The sequence below is a fragment of the Mya arenaria genome, chromosome 9 (genome assembly GCF_026914265.1).
Source record: "Mya arenaria isolate MELC-2E11 chromosome 9, ASM2691426v1".
Lineage (NCBI taxonomy): Eukaryota > Metazoa > Mollusca > Bivalvia > Myida > Myidae > Mya > Mya arenaria.
This window is the reverse complement of record NC_069130.1, coordinates 39,798,362-39,817,629: the sequence shown is the minus strand read 5'-3', so window position 1 is coordinate 39,817,629 and position 19,268 is coordinate 39,798,362. Positions and strand designations below refer to the sequence as shown.

At 36.0% G+C, this 19,268-nt stretch overlaps 2 protein-coding genes across 2 annotated transcripts in view; both read left to right on the top strand.

Annotated features, from left to right (window-relative positions):
• LOC128203144 (uncharacterized) overlaps positions 1-19,268 on the top strand; it is a 175,012-nt gene that overhangs the window by 33,299 nt on the left and 122,445 nt on the right. Inside the window, exon 2 of the mRNA XM_052904431.1 lies at positions 305-392. The gene's annotated coding sequence lies outside the window, so the exon portion shown is untranslated. The remainder of the gene's footprint in view (positions 1-304; positions 393-19,268) is intronic.
• Positions 1-19,268, top strand: part of LOC128203147 (uncharacterized protein CXorf38 homolog) — a 42,918-nt gene that overhangs the window by 7,837 nt on the left and 15,813 nt on the right. The gene's annotated exons all lie outside the window — the stretch shown is intronic.

The following is a 19,268-nucleotide window of genomic DNA, read 5'->3' as shown; positions in this document are numbered from 1 at the left end:
ATGTTTAATTAATTGTTTGTTAAAGCGTTATTGTTCTGATCACATGGTTGTAATAACCCATGATCTAAATAAATCTTGAAATCTTGGCTACGAAAAAGCTTAAGTGGGAAATTAAATAATGAGCCCTTGTCAAGAGTTTAGATTTAGTTTATTGTTAACGTGGGAGGTAAATGCAACGTCCATTGAATTACAAGATCCATGTATAATTATTTAATTTGTTTATTTCTGGTTTCTTAGCTGGATTAAAAAAAAAATCCGCGAAACATTTGCGGAAGAAATTTCTATGATGACTTTTTATTTTCAGAAGGTATTTGCATGTGTCCTGGAAATCGGTATACCTACCAGCTTGGCAGAGATTTAGAGGCAGTAGAACTTGAAATACTTGTTTAAAGGTATCAGTTAGTTTAACTTCAGTCAAAATATGCATTCATATAGACAATTTTGAGCAGGGCACATTACTGGTGCAATAACTGTAAAATCTGACAGAGAGAATGCAGCAATGGTGCATTTTCAAGTATCCGATTGTTTGATACAGATGTGTCAATAAAAGTTCTGGAGCATACTTCTCTTATTCTACTATAAAATATCTTTAAAATGATGTATCGCAATACAGCATTCCCCCCAAAAAACTTTTTTGTCTGACCTCACTTATTATTTTGGCTGTGAATCATAGTAACACATAATCACCAATTTTGTGTATGATTATTTAGATATTATCACTGACTCTGTAAGCTAAAAGGCTGTACTGTACCTTATTTTTAACACAATTGCATTAATTATTCTAAAATGTCATGTCAAAAAGTAAAGAGAGATTCTTTATTTCCTCCGATATGAAGAGACATGGCACATGATACTCAGAACATATACAAAGAAACATGCAGTATTATAGAATAAAACTTTATGTAAATGTTATACAACAAACATATAAATCAGGTAAGAATGATAACTATAAATACAATGAATAATACTGTATAATAACAATGCATCTACACAAGTACAGTCAAGTCACCCTTAGCGGATCAGTATGGAAACAATGCTGTGCATTGAACAAACGTTTTACATTCTGAGATTGCAACATTTACAGTTGAAAAGAAAAATATTTCCTCTTTTGATTGACATAAAATAATTCAATTTCAGCGCAGAAACAGATTAACTGACCGTTGTTTGCATGTACGAGGAAATGAGGCATTAGCGAATCAAATTTACCAATAACGGATCACGTGACATTCCGATATTGGGGGTTCTCTCAAGCGAGATTTTAGCTGTCAAAACTGACAATCAGTTTGTTTATCTTTTCTGTTAAATATATTTAGTCCCTCTCTTATGCATTCTATAGGTGATATCATGATAGGATGCTTCTTTGGTGGTCTGTATCACGCCAAGTCCCTAGAGATCGCATATATGTATTTAAAGATATGCGATTTGTTTAATAATTTCATCAAATTTTCAGCTGAAAACACTCGGGTCCAGTTAATTTTGAGAGCTTTTGGACTTTTCATAACTGTATAAATTTTTCAAAATGGATGAATAATAACTGTGTATGCATGTGCTAGTAAATATGTGAACTTTTTATGAATATGATTTACTAATTCTATGCATAGAATAAACTCCTTCTGATTGGGATCATTTATTTTCATTTAAAAATAATTTGACAATGATTGAGGATAACAGAATCATAAAATCACAGTAAATCACATTATAATCAAGAATTAAATGACAGACATTTTAAAAAGTAAAATATGAACAAATATATATATAAACACATATCAAGTTGACTAGAAATTTTGACCAGCTAGCCTGAGCTAGGTGTTGATATTATGGTACTAACCTATCGCCTTGGTCACGATATAATGACAATTTCCTTTTTGTTGTTGTTACGTTGTAATTTTCTTAACATGTTATGTTAAAATTGTCTTTTTTATGTCTCATGATATGTAGAATATATCTGTCGACTCAACTTATACAGACTTCCATCGCTTGATTTGACGCGTTTTCTAATTTCAGACTCCAAATAGCCAAAATGTGGCTAAAAACTGTCGTTACAATGTTTCATTTCAAAATCAGTGGCGGATCCAGGTTTCTCAGTTAGGGGGGGGGGGGGGGGGGGGGGCGTAACTTCTGAAATTGACATCTGTTGGCCGCTAAGGCCCCCATGTGTTTTCATGGTAATTCAGGGGGTCGGAGGCCTTCGCGACGGTCTCAAGCTCTTAAACTATTGCATGTGTTTACTATGGAACGCCTGGGCTCAATGCTTCTTGCGAAATGCGTTATGCAAATGCTATATACAACATGTATAGAACAATAGTTTCATTTTCGACCAATCGAATGGCCGAGTACGGAATTACGGAAGCTCGTGCTATGTGAAATCTAAATATAGTAACACCTCCTGAATAACGGATTTCCTTCGCATCTCGCATGAAGCATTTTAAAAGCATTTAGCATCTCGCATTTTGCACAAAAATCATTTCCCAAAAAGCATTTTGCATATGGCATAACACAATCAAATTGAATCGGACGAAATATTGTGCACGTTCCGAACTGCTTTCGAACTGTAGTTTGAGTGTTAAAAGCTTGGATCCAAATCAAGTACACAGTTATTTGTATAGATAACATAATCATGAAAAATCCAACCTTGATTATTCGAACTCGGATTACTCGAATTCCAGACAATTTAAATTTATAAGCGGAACCAAAATTAAGTTTTTATTACTTTATGTATTCGCATCTAGGTTTGAGCTCACTTTTTAAAAGTCCGAGTCATCCAAGGTGCGAATTTGGGTGATCCAGGCTTGTAAAAATAGTCCCCACAATTTGAATAATCGAGGTTTTACTGTTAAATCAGAGGAATAGCCGGTAGCTTACTCTCGACGTATTATGTCGCATGAAGAGCAACATAGAACCAGTGGAAAAGCGCGTTTACAGTGAGAGAAATGCAATTATGTAACACGTCTGCGTAAAATATCACACGGCACCAAGAACATCTACCAAAATTGCCTGTAACTTTGTAACAAGAACAAATGGAGAAGCCTACTCTACATGCAATATAAGCATTGTCATTGCCATACTCATGGCTTTGGGGATCTGACGAAGTATTCTGTCCAAATCAAAATCCAACACTTCATATTTTCATTATACCTTGAAGAATACCTTGCTATTCAGACAGAGGATTTATCAGAAGCATCTTTCGTGGATGTTGTGTAACGTACATTTCAACTACAGCATCACTGTCTATAGCTGTGTCCTTATGTACAAACATAAGCATCAGCGCATTGAACCGATCTTGAGACATTGTGCTTCTCTGTCTGTTTTTGACGTGTCTCAAAGAAGAGTTTGCCCTCTCTACACTACTTGATGTTGCGGATACCAATAGCAGTAGATTGAGCATCTTGTTAATGTTTGGGAACATGATTGGGCAAAATCTTTGGTCAGACAGTGTTTCATGAATTGCCGATGGCTTGTGTTCTTGTCTATTCCATAACTGCTGCCATAGAGCTAGTTCTTGGTGAAATGTTGTAGGGGACGGCAAATCCGGTCGGTAGTATGACAGTATTGTGTCTACACTTTCTTCAGTCAACGTATTGAGGTTCTTGTGGATGATGCAAATGGCCCTAATAACTTGTTTTGTCAGGCTACTAAACCGTAATTTAACTTGGGTTACCATGGCATCCACAAATGGCAGGTACAACGCGCGTTCGAAGTATTCCTTTGGACAGGTTGAAGGACTATTGCTTCTCTGCGTCTGGCGGGAACACTGCCTTGGTGGCTGCAGAGATGGAAGGTTTGCAGAATTGCCCATTTGTGTTGCTCTATCAAAAACCTTGTCATAGATGGATTCGTCATTGCGTGCTTGATCTACCAACTCCTTAACGTTTTCTACTAGGTCATATGCCTGAATGATATCAATTGAGGATCCTTGGAGTTTCTTGCTCAAACCACTAAAATAACCAAAATAGTGGTGTACTGTTGTAAAGCACATGATGAAGCTTGAATCGGTTATTCTTTTCAAAAGCCCATTTGCTTCAACAACAGTAATGCTGTCCCATCTTTTATCCTGTGTAGCATATTTTTTTTACCATTTGGAACACCTCGGCAAAATAATTTGACCGGTGAGCAGAAAGTGAATTAAAAGCTCGCAAGGTAATTCATTTTAGCAATTTCTCCGTACGGTCGATTGAGTTTTTAACGATGCTACCTCTCACAAAGTAAGTCTGGGCGGTGGCAGTCGGTAAATAAGAAACACACATGTTATTAAATCATTTAGAAATCTTATATTCATTTAAATAATTATAAAAGGTTGTAGATCCAGATCTACGCTATATTTATAAAGTTTAAAATTTAAAAGTCCTGTTTTGTAAAGTTTTAGACGCTCGGCAAATATGTTAAGGGTAGTTTGAAACTCTCCTCATGTCAAGTTTCATTTAATGCATTAATTCAAGCAATCCACATAGATTTGCATGAACTGTCGTGGAGGCTTTTATTTATGTCTTATGATCTAAAGACACCTCTGACTTTTGCACTCGGTAAAATTGATATCTTACTTGGCGATTAATGAGGATGATGATGATGATGTTAGCAGTGTACTACAGTAGGACAATGTTTTTGTCCGATTAAGTATTCTACGTTACGTGTCGTCTGATCTGAGCAGGGTCTTAACTTATCAATGTAGACGGCATGTGGTTATTTTGAGTTGTTAACAGTGCAGAGTCAGATCATATGCCGTACATCCAAAGCAGCGACTGATCTTATTCTAAATTTACTGCCATTCATTTATAGTTGATTGTTTTAAGTCGCTTTATACTGACTTCTGCGAATATATTCAGAGAAGGTGAAATATTAACTCCTTTCCGGCTGATGATATAATTAATATGGAAACAGCTTGGATCCATATAAGATGACAAGCTACTCGGCGTCTGATATGATTCAAAGCTGGTTGACTCTCCCGCCATATCAATCTTTCGAACAGATTTGTTTAGCATAAGACAGTCGCTTATAGTAATAAACTTTAAAATACTTCCAAAGTCATAGAAATGTGAAGACAAATAAAAAAAAATTGTTTGCACAGAACGTAGTCTTCTGGGTGCTATTCTGTACATTGTATTTAGTCATTATGACGAACGGTCCGAAAAGTGAAACAGACGAGCAAACGTCTGTTTCACTGACTTCTCAGGGTTAATACATTCAACACAATGTCGAATAAAACCAGAACATATTTTATTAAAATAACTGTTGTGTCCGATATTCCCCGCATGTATTTCGGCCGTCCGATATTCACTTCCTGCGTATAGCCGTAAAAACGGAGGATAGCCAAACGCTAACACATTCTACTGAATACGTCATAATAGATAATTTAATCGATAAGAGCGTTCCACGACGTCTCGGACCAATTATGTTTCGTAAGAGTCCAATGTGGCCAAATAGATGTTCGATACAACCACGGTAAATCGAGATCTATTTTTTTGTGTGGAGCAAATCATAACCTTAAAAGCTATCTACAATGATGGAACGATATTAATAATTTATACATACACTTGGAAAATTTTAGGGGGGGGGGGGGCGCGCGCCGGTCCCCCCCCCCTTGGATCCGCCTATGAAAATTACCCCTTTTTTAACATAAAAATGAAAAAATACTGGAAAATAATTGTATCAGATATCTTGAGCATTGAGTAAGCAATTAAGTCTTCTTTCTGTAGCTGGTTATTTCATTTAAATTGCATAAAAACTGACGGAGTACTACTAAAATAACTGAACCCACCATTTCGTTACCAAAATCTGGCTTTTTCAATACAGGGATACAAAATGGCCAAAATTAGCAATATGGTATTTTGTGAAAATATGACCCTCCATTGGAAGACTTACAACTCATTTATCAATAGCAATAAGAAATTTATACATAATACCTACATTACCAAATTTATTATATGCCTAAGTATGCACCCAAAAATACAGAAAATTTTGTCCCATCCGTAGACGCATGTTTTTCCCAGCAAGGAATATGCTTAGCATATAACCAACCAGGCAGATTTTGCATTTCCATTCAGTGACCAAATATATTATTTGTTGCATCAATATCTGATTGTAATTCGTAAATATGAAGCTCAACATGTCAATATCCCATCCGTAGACACCATGTCCCATCCGTAGACACACATAAAATGCTCAGAATTTGCATATATTAAGCGAAAAGAACCACTTTCCTTTGACAGAAATGTAGCACATATTCAAAACTAGGCAATGGATTACTAAAAACAACTCATTACCTTTGTATTTTCATTTTTCCACTTCTATATTTTGCTAAAAACATTGAAATTCATGCCTTAACTTATTTTTTTCTATAGTGTGTATGTTTGGGAATTAAAATAAGTAGCCAAAATACAGGATGGATTATGCTGTTTTAGCCAGACATAAAGAGGCCTATTAGAAATTTATTTATGGTTAAGAAAATGAAGTACAGTAAAGCTGGTAAATGTCTACGGATGGGACATTTAAATCACGCTATGTACGAAAAGTCCATTTATAAATTCAGGTGTGACTAGAATTAACATTAATACAAAAATGGACAAGCAGAGAAATAAAAACCATTCAAATATACCTGAAATTGACAATAATGTGAGTGCAAAAGCCCTTAGAATGAGAAGATACAGGGGAAAACTGAAAAAAGAAAGAAATGAAAAATATGATGAAACGAAGAGGAAAGATGCTGAAAGGAAAAACACATGATAGGCAAATTGACAAGGGAGAAGAGAAAGTGATCCAAGAGAAACCAAAAAACAATAATAAATATGGAGAGAAAAGAAAATGAAACAGCTTGCCAAAAAGAAAGAAGGTGCAGACAATATCACAAACAAAACTAATCGAGAAAACCGGACTCATAGACAGACACCGTGTAACAATAAGAATAGAGAAATGAAAGAAAAAGAAAGCCTGAAAAAGAAGAAGAATGTGCTTAAAGTTGCTTAAAGTACAGAATTGGACGATGGGGATAAAACTTAAAAAATACAGTGTGCAAAATAGTCTTTCAACAGACCAAGATACTACAAACATTGATCAAACAAAAACAGATGGTACAATAGACAACGATGATATTAACAGGTCTAGAACAGCTACAAATTCAGCTGAAATATAAGTAATGAGATGTGTGAACCTCCATTTAATTCAAGAAGCAAGAAGTACAGAATATAGAGCAATATCAAACGTAAAAGATAGTATGCCTACAACACCAAAGCGTAAAACAAGAGTGTAAGAAAAACTAATAGAGTATGTCACCAATGATGAGAAGAAATTTGGAAGAAAAGGGTGTTATTTTACCAAAGAGTGCTAGAAGAAATTTAAAGCTGAGCGAAACAGTCAATATGAACAACATTAAAAGAGGACTTCAGGATATGAAATTGAGTCATGGAGGGACTTCACAAGAAAAGAAGACAGAATACAACAATGTGTTGCAATGTGTGCTTGATAGGAATATAACCAAATACCATACTAGCTTTGGTAGTGGGATTTCTTCCTTCCTACAAGTTAGGCGACCAACAGGGAAAATAGACAACACCAATGGAAAGAAATGGAAACTAAAACCAAGAAAGACGAGGAAAGATAGGCTGACTGCAGGAACTGTTATTTGTCAGTAGATGTGTCCGGAGAAGTACCGAATAAAAAAGATGTAAAGTTACTCGATGGAGAGAACATCCAATCTCAAGTAATGACAATGACCTTGACCGAGGCATATGAATTATTTATTTTCTGGAGTTCTTAAGTAGTTAGGAAAAGGTCATTGACAAAATGTCATTTTTACATATAATTCAGAACAGTTTCTCAGTTTTGGAGTATATATGAGGAAGAATTCACTGTCCAGCTTGTTTTGCTACATCACAAATTGCTTGGTGTCCACATAAAAAAATATATATCAATAGTTTAGTAAGTTCTTTTACATGCTACTGCATTTGTTTTTGTCACTTCTAAAATACCTTAGAAGATTTAAATAAAGCACTTCACACAAAAAAGTAATGAGCCTTCAATTTATTTAAAAAATTGGTGATGTAACGATGACATTCCACTATAAATAGAACCCTTTTTTGTTGTAAACATTTGCTTTATTATAATTTGTAATGCTTTGTCACATAAATAGTTGTTTTTTATGCAGAAAAACCAAGCAAACCATGCCGAGTTTTGAAGCATACAATCGGTTTTAGGACTTTACATCCAAATGTAACTGGACACAAAGGCGCACATCAAAGAGTAAAGTTATATACTTTTGTGGCAGTAATATGAGCTATTTGAGGCTTATTTCTCGTATATGTCTCTTGATTATTGCGTAACACAGGTACATAACATGTTTATACATTCTTTCTTACTAGCAATAGAGACTTAAAATGCTTTTCAAAATTATTTGGACGTAACTTGGGACTCTTTTACCCAAATGTCAAAATCGGTAATGAATGGTGTCGCCGTTACGTATTCGTGTAATAAGAGCTGTGTGACAACAGGCATTTTTTAAGAAATTCCCAATTATCTGGTTAAAATTAACTCAGTTTATATTAGTGATGGGCCGATGATCGATTATAATCGAAAATTGATCGGAAAGCTTCAAAATCGGCGATAATCGATTGTAAATTATCATAATTGATTATCGCGGAACATCAAACAAATTTATCAAGGGATGTTACTCAGTATTCATTTACGATTTTTTTTTATCTTGCCGACATTTCCGCTCATTTTTCTTTGGGTACAATTCGTAAGAATGGCAGACGACAATGACGATATGCTGTACAATTATACGGGTGGAAAAGCTAAAACCAAAGTCTGGCTCTTTTTTTGCATTAAGAAAAATCAAACCAGGACCTCCAACCAAAGAAAACCTTGACATAAGCAAGGCGTATTGTTGCCTTTGCAAAAAGGCTTACGCAAAAAAGGTAACTAGATCACAGGTGATGAGCTAGTTCTGGCTTCCATAACTTTAATGTTGATATTTTTTTTTTATGTTTACAACACATTAAAGTTATGGCGTAACCCCCATAGTAAAGTCAACCAGAATCAATTGAGTGTGATGATGCAATGCAATCACATGACCATGATGACGTCGATGGATTCTATTTATAGCATCGGATTCACATTGTTCATTTAGTTGAATCCAATTGCAGTAAGGCTGTAAATACCTTTTGATAAGTAAAAACAATTCATTTATTCCAAATTTGTTATCAGTTATTTATTAATTATTCAAAATAGAAAAAATAACAGCAAAATAAACACTAGGTCACATGGGTATTTTCTGAAAATCTTGGTGTCACGTGATTAAATTTGAACACAAATATGACCTAGATAAGGAATGCTTGTAATAGGATTTATTAAAATGCTAAATCAACTATCTTAAAAGCGTTTTTTGGTTTTGAAAATGAGTTTGTGAACTACATTTTAGTTCATTAACCTAAGGATACAGCTATTTTGTCTGTACAATGCATACAAGTGAAATAATAGCGTGACATAAAAATGTCACGAATTCTGGTAGGGTTTGGATACGGCGTTCCCTTCAGCGAACACATCCGAAAAGGTAATATATAACGTGTTCGCTGAAGTTCTTTAGCTAGTGATGAGCAAGAAGAGATGTAGAACAGTGTTTTTTTTAGGCCTGATTTGGGGCCGAAATTCGGCCCCATTCCCCTCTCCAAAAAGTATATATTTTTCCCCTATTTCAGTAAAAAATTCCCCTCCCGACGATGTCAAAATCGTCCTCTAAAATAACTTTGCCGATCGTAATTACGGCACTTTTCAATACGGTAAACGCAGTTTGGCGCCGCATTTTACACGTAGTGATCATACGTGCTAGTCTCCCTTGATTGATCGGTATCGTTCAAGCGCTCGGAAAATTAATTATATTACGATTATACGAAAAAACAAGCGTCCCGTCAATCTTAAAAATCAAAATGTCGCACAACACGCTTCAGTCTTATGAATTCCCTCTGTACGCCTTCTAGGAATAAACTACGGGGCAACACACTTGACAGTCTTATAAGAATATGGATGAGAGTGCCAAAAGAACTGTCAGCAAGGAACATTGACAACATAATCAACCTTTACAATATGAAACAAAGAGATATTGCTTTGTAGATTGCTTTCACTTTCACTTTGATCTTGTTATGTATATGCATATGATCAATTTATTAAAGAGGAAGGCAAAGCTTTAATGATTTTTGCATTTATACATTTTCCCCTTTTTGCCCTTTTACGACGCGATTTTCCCCTCCTGACGGGCCCTGGCCCCATTCCCCTAAAAGTGAAAAAAAACAGTGTAGAATAAACCCATATCTCATTGACCAGACAATATTTCTAAACAAACATTTACTGGTAGATTCATACTGGTGACTTTGAAATTTCTGATGTATACATTTCAGTTTAATTTTTCTTTTTAACTTCAAAATATTTTTTTCTCTTTTATGTTTGTTAGTTTCCTGAAAAATAAATATGTAAGTTCTATTATTTGGTTCATACATTAAATTCAGCTTACAGAGACGAAGTGATACCCATTACCTACAAGTATATCACTAGCAACCACTGCTTTATAATATCAGATTATAGCCAATGTCTAATCGGTTGATGGTCTCCGATTGTAACCGATAATCGATTGTAAAATTCAACTGATTGCCCATCACTAGTTTATATGCAAAATTGCGAATTATGACTGCTTAAAATACAGCGTGTACCGATGTAAACACAATGACTTCATAGACTTAACATAAGACACCAAAATACCAGCTTTGGATCGATCTTTACAACACATTTCAACTGAACGCGCGTGAAATCGAATGTTTTAAACCTCAAGACAATTGAGACAAATCATAAGTTTGTGCACCCGTACAGGCGAAATATACAAGCTGCATCAATTAATGTCATGAAACTGAATGAAATAAGCCCACCTCAATCTGTTAGGACGTAACTTCCACGACAACACTTACCCATGGTTTGCTTGTTCCGCCATCTTGGATATACTACACAGTATCAATGCGCGCGTTCGGTGCTACTTTCCTGTCACGGTATTAGCTATATGCCACACAGTTAAAGTTTGTCGGAATACACAAAGGGCTTGGTACATGAACAAAATCTGAATTATCAGTCTGTACGAAAGTTTGTCTGACCTCGGCTCCCGCCGATATTAAATGGCGAGGTCCGACAATCACAGCTATATTGTAGGCCCGCTTGTCCGGCAATAATTTTTGGGGCAAAATGATATAATAAAAATGTGTCAAATGTGTATCTTGTTAATTTTATTAACCAACCTATGTTTACTTTATCAAACCAACTTAATCAGGGCGTTTATCGACCCGAGCACCCCGGGTTTTGACGCATTCAAAATCGTAAATGACCCGAAAATGAAGCATCATAAATTTGTAATATTAATCATTTGCAAGACATGATCTAAATGTCTTTTTATCAATTAAAGTCAAGAGCAATTAACACCCGCAATGACAACTAATTATCGATCTGGAATCTAATCGGTTTCCATGTTAATTAGTAGCACTCAAACTCAATGACGTGATAACTCCGCCCATTATGCAAATTAACGGATACCTTCTGTTTTTTCACTTAATACGATGGTTTAAAAAACAACAATGCTTAAAACCATGTCTATATCAGTTTAAAAAATGTATATATGTATTAGTTTTTAATAGATAATCATGTACTTTGCAATGCCCTCATACGACAGTGGAAAACTATAATTAAGAAGTAAGACCATGTATTTAGAAAAACACGGACAATGACACTTGAAGATCTGATTTTGACTCCTGAAAATCAGATTTTAAGAGTCATTGACCATTGGGTTTAGACCCTGTTGAAAGCCCTGACTTTCACAAAAATGTACATAAAATGTTTGGTCCTGCAAAAACTGGTCCGGTCCTGCAATGTAGACTGTATTGCAGGACCTTGTGTCCTGCAATATGATAATGACTTTTGTACAGACTGAATTATTTGTGACGTAACATTTGAGACACGACTTCAGGCGAAATATTTCGGTCGATCAATACACGTTTTGTACGTATTTATGGGAACTATTGTTTTCATCAAATGAACACCTGACCTCGGTAAAATTAAAAACAGGTCACTAAAGTGAATTATACATGTCTGTTGTTGTCAAAAAAACAAGCGATTCGAGACGTAACATATTTGACACGAAATGTTACATCATGTTTTCTTCAGATTAAATCAGGATTTATATGTTTTCAACTCTTCCAAATGCTTATTTGGCAAATGGACGTTGGGAAATATACCTTTCTATAAAGATAAATCGTCTGAAGCGATCAAAAGTCCAAAGTGCTGAAGGAGGCAATATCAGTTTTCTGAACCCACGGTAAAAATGTTCATCAAATGTCCAACAAAACTGACCAAATTTTATTAAAAATAACTAGTTCCTGTATTTTTAAAAATTATTATTATACACATAAAATTCCATCAATGTTGTCTTTCTAATGATTACAACACTGGAAGCATAGAAAAAACGCAAACTACAACTAAATCCAATTATTTGAGATGTAACTGAAAATGCAGGACAGTGAATTCTTCCTCATATACAAACAAGAGCTGTCACAGAGACAGCGCGCTCGACTATTCCGCCGTTTTTTTTGGTGTATTGATTGAAAACCTTTGGCGAAACATGCATAGATCACTGTTAGATTAGATTTCATTGCAATACATGATCTGCTGAAATATTTACATAAATTGAATTGGAAAATATTTGAGGTGGTACGCAAACTTTAACGTAAATTCTAAGTAGAAAAAGGGGCTTTATTCTGTCAAAATGATCAATACTGTGACCTCCTGTGTACAGGATGGGGGCATGATGGTGAACAAGTGTGCAAAGTTTCAAAGCCATATGTCAATGCACTTTGAAAATATTTGAGGTGGTACACAAACTGTAACGTAAGTGGTTACGCCGACGCCGACGCTCGGGTGACTTTATAAGGATAGCTCTCCTTATTCTTCGAATAGTACAGCTAAAAAGTAATCAAGTCAGTGATATTTTGGAACACACCCAAAATAAGAACCCAGTGAATAACTGCCAGCTGAGCTTTACTAAGCACTATTTCATACATATTTGTTCAGTGTACCAGCAAATAGAGCAAGCCCCAAATTTCCATTCCAAAACCATTTATATATGAAAAAAATTGAAACAATTAAAATCATTAATGATAATATTATTTATACAGAATGCCATCATGAGGCTATTGAATTATTCACAAATGATAATATGCACAAATTGAGGCTACATTTATCTATTATATTAATTTATATAGATTTATCTGAAAAAATGCTTGCAATATGTACAGTGTCAAATTAAGTTAATACAATTCAGTGTTCTCAAAAGCACAATCATTCTTTTCTGTACTGACAGCTGTTTTTTTTATATTTAACATATCAGTTCAACAACATACAAATAGTGATCTTGGATTCATTGACAGTCAAAACACCGTAACTCTATACTATATATACTGAACTGATTGCTTCTTGAAAAAATCATGCAATAAAAGAAACCGAACAAACAAGCAAAAACTGAAAGTATCTGGTATCTGGTTTTAAATGCTAAATTTGGCACAAAATTAACAGAACAGAGTTTAGCAATTGCCTATATATGTTGCTAAATTATTACATTTTTGCTGTAAACATAAAGGTCCTCTAGGGCTTCAGCAACCAGGTGGCTATAAAAAAAGAAACAATGCATATGTGTTTTTACAGAATGTTGAATTGTATTAAGAAGTATTGAGGGATAAGTCAAAAACCTTGATGTAACTGACCCACTTTTTATCCCATTTGGTTTGTGATATTTTAAGTCTTGTTTAACTGCTTAAGTATAGATTAAGTTCCTAATGTAATGCTAAAATAGAAGGGCAAACAAAATAGTTTAAAAAAATTGAAAAACACGCAGATGTTGTTTCATTAGAAAATGATATAATCTCATGGCCACGACTGGAATTCATTTATAACCAGCATGAAACAAAGTAATTATGTCTCCCCCTCTCTGGGGGAGACATATTGTTTTTGCCCTGTCCGTCAGTCCGGTAGTCCGTCAGTCCGTCCGTACGTCACACTTCGTTTCCGATCGATAACTGGAAAACCGCATGACCTAGGATCACCAAAATTGGTAGGGAGGTTGGTCGTGAGGTGTAGAGGATCCCTATTGTTTTTGGGGTCACTAGGTCAAAGGTCAAGGTCGCGGCGACCCCCAATATAAAAAACATTTCTGCTCAAAATCTTGAGAACGGTTTGACCTAGGTTCACCAAACTTGGTAGGGAGGTTGGTCATGAGGTGTAGAAGATCCCTATTGTTTTTGGGGTCACTAGGTCAAAGGTCAAGGTCGCGGCGACCCCCAATGTAAAAAACATTTCCGCTCAATATCTTGAGAATGGTTTGACCTAGGTTCACCAAACTTGGTAGGGAGGTTGATCATGAGGTTTAGAAAACTCCTATATTTTGGGGGGTCACAAGGTCAAAGGTCAACGTCGCTGTGACCTCTAATGTAAAAAAATATTTCCGTGCAATATCAGGAGAATGCTTTGATCTAGGTTCACCAAACTTTGAAGTGAGGTTGGTCATGATGTCTAGATGATCCCAATTGTTTTGGGGGTAACAAGGTCAATAGTCAAGGTCGTGGTGACCTTCCATGTAAAAATCATTTGCGTGTAATATCTTTATGTCTCCCCCATTCATGGGGAGACATATTGTTTTTGCCCTGTCCGTCAGTCAGTCCATCAGTCTGTCAGTCAGTCAGTCAGTACGTCACACTTCGTTTCCGCCCAATAACTATAGAACTCTTAGACCCAGGAACTTCATACTTGGTATGCTAGTTGGTCATGACTAGTAGATGACCCCTATTGAATTTGGGGTCACTAGGTCAAAGATCAGGGTCAACGTGACCTTGAGGTGAAGAAACGGTTTCCACTCAATAACTAAAGATCCTTTGGGTCCAGGAACTTCATACTTGGTATGCTAGTTGTTCATGACTATTAGATGACTCCTATTGATTTTGAGATCAAAAGGTCAAAGGTCAAGGTTACCTTCAGGTAAAAAATGTTATGTTGGCAGTGACCTTAAGCTTAAAAATGGTTTCTGCTCAATAACTAAAGAAAGCTTGTACCCAGGAACTTCATAGTTGTTCATGACTAGTAGATGACTCCTATTGATTTTGAGATCAGTAGGTCAATGGTCAAGGTCACCGTGACCTTGAGGTGAAGAAACTGTTTCCGCTCAATAACTAGAGAACGCTTGCAACCAGGAATTTCATACTTGGTATGCTAGTTGGTCATGACTAGAAGATGACCCATATTGATTTTGAGATCACTAGGTCAAAGGTCAAGGTTGCCATGACCTTGAAGTGAAGAAAAAGTTTCCGCTCAATAACTAAAGATCCTTTGGTTTCAGGAACTTCATACTTGGTAAGCTAGTTGTTCATGACTAGAAGATGACCCCTATTGATTTTCAGATCAAAAGGTCAAAGGTCAAGGTTACCTTCAGGTAAAAAATGATACGTTGGCGGTGACCTTAAGCTTAAAAATGGTTTCTGCTCAATAACTTAAGAACGCTTGTACGCTTGTACCCAGGAACTTCATTCTTGGTACGCTAGTCGGTCATGACTAGTAGATGACCCCTATTGATTTTGAGATCAGTAGGTCAAAGGTCAAGGTTGCCATGACCTTGAGTTGAAGAAATGGTTACCGCTCAGTATCTAAAGAACACTTGCACCCAAGAACTTTATACTTGGTATGCAAGTTGGTTATGTAGATGATCCCTATTGATGTTGTGATCAGTAGGTAAAAGGTCATGGTCACGATGACTGTGAGCTGAAAAATGGTTTCCGATCAATAATTGAATAACGCTTGCGCCCAGGAACTTCATACAATGCAAACTTCGTTTACATTTTCCATGATTAATCAACAACACTTTCTTCTCTTCACTATTTAATATAATCGAATAAACCATCTTCACTGTTGGTTTGTCTCCAGTCCAAAGTTACAAATTTCATGTCCATCATTTATTTTTTCTCAGCTACGACCACACAATAGGGGAGACAAGCGCTTTTTCAAAAAAGCAATCTCTAGTTTAGGAATGAAGCAAAAAGAAAAGATAAACTGAAAAGAATCAAACCCGCTCAAACAATGCTACTGATTGGATATATTTTCGTAAAGAGATTGTGAAATACTAATAACCGCATGATGTCTGCTTCAATTTAAGTTTGGCTGGATGGTCTGTCATCATCCCCATCTCCAACCTGTTGCAAACAATAACAAATTTATAGTAAGTTATTAAGGAATTGGATTACTAAAAAGATGCACTAAACTTGGTTGATGGACTTACCAAAAAACTTATTTTCATGAGGACATTCAATAATGGCTTCTAGTTAGGTTGGTAAAGCTGGCATTTACACTAAATTGTGTTGGGGGGAGATGGGGGATGGATATCAAGTGTGTGCGTGTCGGGGGGGGGGGGTACAATTACTACTCGCATAACCAGGGAACACTTAAAATTTTCATTATCATATATATAATTTAAATATATAATTGTAAGCAAGTGGTGGAGGGCTTTGGTTTAAACAGGCACTATATTTTTTTGGAGGGGATCATCACACTCAGGGAGTTGGACCCACTTTCCATCCTCACTCTGACAAGTTTTCTTGCATACCCGACATGTGTTTCCGGTCATGTTTCCAGTGCTGGAAAAATCTGTCCTACACTGTATGTATTATGGCGGGGGGGGGGGGGGGGGGGGGTACAATTGACTAGTGCATAAATTGTTTATATAAGATCAAAAAGACACGTGAATATTCAATAAATAAGACATACATGTATAAAATTAGGTCTAAATGTACGCTGAATAAATTCTCTTTTTCTTTCATAATTTGCAATTGTTAACCTGTCAATTAAAAACAATACAGCAATAAATAAGACTAGCCCAATCACTGTTCATTTTTTTCATTCAGTAATACATTAAATCTTAAAAAAGAACAACATTGTGACTCGCGTATTTAGAAAGTACAGAAAGTAACGTTTCTGGTTTGTTTTTTGTGTGTTATGGGTCATAATGCAGATTGTTCAGAATATTCAAAATGGCAGCAGCCGTCGGCATGACATTAACAAATTGTTTCACCTACTATAAGATTATGTTTAGCAGCTTAATATCCCAAACAATCGTTGTAAAACTGACACATAACCGTTTAATCTGATGCTTTCAAACAAAATATGAGAAAACCCTGTGAAATAAAAGTAGAAAAGGCAATATTTAAATCTCCGTAAATCCGGGAAACCCCGTACCTAAGTTGGAAAGCGAAGATAGATAAAGCGTGAAGTTTCTAGTAAACCGTTTGAGTTTTCAAAATATGAAATTCAATAAAAAAAATAAAAACATGCATCTCAGATGAACTCACCTTTACAATAAATTCAAACTTATTTGCTCGGCTTCCAAACTAGGAGTAGGATTTGTTATGGCTCCATTTGTTGTTGTTGTTGTGGTTCCTTATAAACAAAATGGCGTCCAATGCTCTATTGAAATCTTCATAAAGTTCATTGTAGCGTGAAATGCGGATTAATATATTTATTATGCCCCCTTTTGAAAAAAGTGGGGTATATTGTTTTGCACATGTCGGTCGGTCGGTCGGTCTGTCTGTCTGTCGGTCGGTCGGAATACCAAATGGTTTCCGATCAATAACTTGAGAACGCTTTGACCGAGGGACCTCATACTTGGTATGTGTATTGGTCATCACCAGCAGATGAACCCTATTGATTTTGAGGTCAGTGGGTCAAAGGTCAAGGTCAGTGTGACCTTTACATGAAAAACGGTTTCCGATCAATAACTTGAGAACGCTTTGACCCAGGAACCTCATACTTGGTAGGTGTATTGGTCATGACCAGCAGATGAACCCTATTGATTTTGAGGTCAGTGGGTCAAAGGTCAAGGTCAGTGTGACCTTAACATGAAAAACGGTTTCCGATCAATAACTTGAGAACGCTTTGACCCAGGGACCTCATACTAGGTAGGCTTATTGGTCATGACCAGCAGATGAACCCTATTGATTTTGAGGTCAGTGGGTCAAAGGTCAAGGTCAGTGTGACTGTAAGCTGAAAAAAGGTTTTCTGATTGTCCATATTTTATTTAAGTGTCCAAATCCTACTAACAATTTGGCTCCCAAGGGGGCATAAATGTTTCACTAACATCTCTTGTCAAGTTTGATTCCATAAGCATATATTTACACCTCAACTTCCATTCCTTAAATGAACTGCCTTTCGGCAATTGCGTTCATCACGCAACATCTTCGGATCAGTTCGGATCGTAATTCATTGCACAATATACATGAAAGCTATTGATCTTGTTATTGGTTGTATTGTGTCTGCAGGTCGCGTAAAATATAGCTCAACATTTTTAAAAGTGTTAGTTTATTATATTTTAAATATATTGGTACCAGAAGTGTTTCAATTTTACGTTTTAAAGTGATTTCAAGTAGTTGATCTTTTCCCGCATTATTGTGACGTGATTTGAAAAAAATGTTTCCGGTTATAGTCAGGTCGTTCTATTTACCGAATGGGTAAGAACGGGTTACTGAAAGGTTTTTTTAAATTGAAATGAAGTATTTTTTTAACAATTCTTGAATGAAATATTGAACTATTGGTGTAAATATAAGGAATGAATTTCGGGGTTGTCATCATGTCATTATCAGGGATATGAACGCAATTGGGTTGGTCAAAGTACGCGTGACACATTGACCAACCCAATTGCGTTCAATGACATCAACCCCGCAATTCATTCCTTAATTAGTTTCAGCGATACTTAGTGATTTTGTCGGATGTAATAACTGCTTCAATGACAAAAACCATTTGCTACATACTGTATTGCACATAGTAAAACACGCTTTCCTTTTAAATGCAGTACTATTTTTAACTCATATCCATATATGGAAGTTCCGATCTAAAAAATACATGTACCTCGGATGTTCCCGTGATGAATATTCATTGGTTTACGGAGGTCGAACCCCGCCCAAAACATGTACAATTTGCTTGCCGGCATGCACGCGCTTTATACAAACAATGTATGGCGAGCTTTTCTGGTTCTCATTTTCATTGTTCAGTGGTGCCCAAATTTTTTCATACCTATCACTCCGGCAAAAAGAAGTAGTCCCTTGCATACACGTACAAACCGTAAGAGGGCTTGTATAGACAAACGCGTCTTCAAGCCCGTATAAGTATCTATCATGTGTTTCCGGTACGGATAGAAAAATCCGACCCGAGGGCACGCGCGTAAGCCG